Here is a 2,860-nt window from a genome sequence, read left to right on the forward strand (position 1 = left end):
TCTGGGGCCGCCGTGCCCAGCAGAGCCGTGCAGGGTACCGGGGGACCCTGCGGGCTGTGTGTCCCCGGAGCCGCGCCCCCACCCTCTCAGGACCTGCCCTGGTAACACTGAGGGGGCCGTCCAGCCTTGGCACTCCTGAAGGCTTCCTGCCCGCCTCCCTCGTCCTCGCCATGTAGATGAGCCCCTCCCCAGCAGGGGGAGGCTGCCAGCCATGAGGACAGAGTCAGCCTCCCCAGCACCAGACGCTGGGGTTGGATCTACCACTGCACTCATTTGTTCCCTAGCTGAAAATAGCTTTATTGTCTCCTCTGATTATACAGATGATAATTCGCCGATCCAGAAAAGTCAACCAAGCAAGGTACACCTCTCCCTGCATAGATGGATTATCCATCCAGGAGAACATCTGTCTAGACCGCTCTCTAAGTAGTGTTGGAGGGGGCGGGGATCCCTGTAAGGGGGAGGTGAGGTCATTGACTAGGATGTTTCAGAGATGGAAATAGAAATGGAGATGCAGACAGAGAGAGGGAGGGACTTATCAATATTCCCCTCATCCCTGGACAGTTTCGCTGCTTGTTAAGATCCCCAGAGATCGTGGCCTGCGGCACACGGCGCCCCGCCATACGTTGTCGTCCCTGCTTGGGAGAGCAGAGAGGCTAGATTTGAGCCTTTGTGTGCCTGTGTGCTAAGTCGTTCAGTCATGTCCAACTCTTTGCAACGCCCTGGACTGTAGCCCACCAGGCTCCTCTGTCCACGGGATTCTCCAGGCAGGAATCCTGGAGTGGGTCACCATGCCCTCCTCCAGGGGGTCTTCCCGACCCAGCGATCGAACCCGTGTCTCATGTCTCCTGCACTGGCAGGCAGGTTCTTTACCACTGAGCCTTGCCATCAGACAGATCTGGGTTTGACTCGAGCCTTCCACCTCCCAGCCGTGGGACCTGTGACGTTCCTGAGCCTTGCTGAGCTGAGCTCTGTTCCCCGTCTGTGAAATGGGCCGACAACAGTAGCTATGTCACCGCAGCTAATTACGTTAGTAACCTGTGACGGCCGTCAAGCCTGCCACTGGGGCTGTTGACCGCGATCTGCAGAACCAACAATAAAACAACAGATTGCAGGAAGCTGGCGCCCGGCGAGCAGGACTGCTTGGTGAGGCTGGGCTGTCCCTCCCGGGGGCGGACTTGGACATCCAGCTCGTTTCCCCGGGGCTGCTTTGTTGAGGGTAACAGCTTCAGCGCAGAGGGCTTGTGACAACTGACCAGTGTCCGGCGTGGTCTGGTGGTGGCAGATACCCCTCCCCCTGGGCAGTTGGAGAATATTCAGCCTGTAGGGTGGGGGGACCACAGCCAGGGCAGACTGAAGCTGGGGGTCCCCCTCCCCTTGCGGCGCAGCAGGTGGGGAAAGGAACTGCTGGGCTCTCAAAGCATGTAGCAGGTGTGGGCTGGGCTGCGGGGTCTCCACCAGGGATGCGCATCTGCATCTGTGGGCATGGTTGGCATCTGGGGCCAGGCTGTCCCTCAGGCAGGGGATGAGGCTGGAGGTGGTCCTTGAGGGTCAGTGGGCACAGTCCCCCCATTACCCCCACCCCCTACCCCTCCATGCACTTAGTGAGGGAACCTTCTAGATGCCACACTCCAGCTTCCCAGCGCCATGCTGGAGGTGCTCCTGTCAGCCCTGCGAGCCAACAATTACCTTCTTAGATAATTCTGCTCGACGGTTGTTGAACTCAGCCATTGTTAAAAGTTAATTAAACGGTGCTGAAGCTGAAGCGCCAATACTTTGGCCACCTGATGAGAAGAGCTAACTCACTGGGAAAAAACCCTGATGCTGGGAAAGATTGAGGGCAGGAGGAGAAGGGGGCGACAGAGGATGAGACGGTTGGATGGCATCACTGACTTGATGGACTTGAGTTTGAGTAGACTCCGGGTAACGGTGAAGGACAGGGAGGCCTGGCGGGCTGCAGTCCGTGGGGTCGCAGAGAGTCAAACACAACTGAGCGACTGAACCACAGCAACCAAGGTGCTACATCCTCAGGGCTTCCCCGGGGGCTCAGTGGCAAAGAATCCACCTGCCGATGCAGGAGATGCCAGAGACGTGGGTGCGGTCTCTGGGTCGGGAAGATCCCCTGGAGGAGGAAACCGCAACCCACTCTGTATTCTTGCCTGGAGAGTCTCATGGACAGAGAAGCCTGGCGGGCTGCACCCCGTGGGGTCGCAAAAGAGTCAGACACGACTTAGCGACTGCACGGCAACAAGAGCAAGCTTTAGAGACCACGTCCACTCTATCTGGATGGCGGGAACGTTCAGGTGGGCTACCGCATTCCTCTTGCCGACTCTTTTCCATGACATCACGTGGGTGTCCTGAAATCGGCCAGGGCGGGTGCGTTGGCAGAGGCTACAGGTCAGGGCTTGTCACCCCAGAGAGCCAGTCGTCAGTTGCTAAGGTGTCCCAGCACACCACTCTTTCCCACCCACCCCTACCCGACGTCTAGGGTCTTACAGTCCTCTCCTCTGAGGGTCCCTCAAACACATCCCTGACTCCTGAGCCCTGGACTCCAGCCTGGGGTCCCCTCTCCATCCGTCTCCTTGGCCCCTGGCCACTGCTCTGCGCCAACCCCTGCCCCCCGGTCTCTTCTGCCTGTGGCGTCCCTCCCAGCATAAAGCTGACTGTGCTGCTCACGGCTCCAGAGCCTTCTATGGCTCCCACCTGCCCTCAGGACAAACCCGAGCTCTTTAGCCAGGCTCTCGGGGTCCTCAGGGCTGGCCGCCGCCAGCTCCATCCACCTCCCTGTTCACTACCAAATTCTGCCAGGCGGACACTGCCAAGGAGAACCTCTCCTAAGCTCCAGTCTGGGACCCCTGACTCA

Source organism: Bos mutus, chromosome 25, assembly GCF_027580195.1.
Source record: "Bos mutus isolate GX-2022 chromosome 25, NWIPB_WYAK_1.1, whole genome shotgun sequence".
In the NCBI taxonomy this organism is placed as follows: domain Eukaryota; kingdom Metazoa; phylum Chordata; class Mammalia; order Artiodactyla; family Bovidae; genus Bos; species Bos mutus.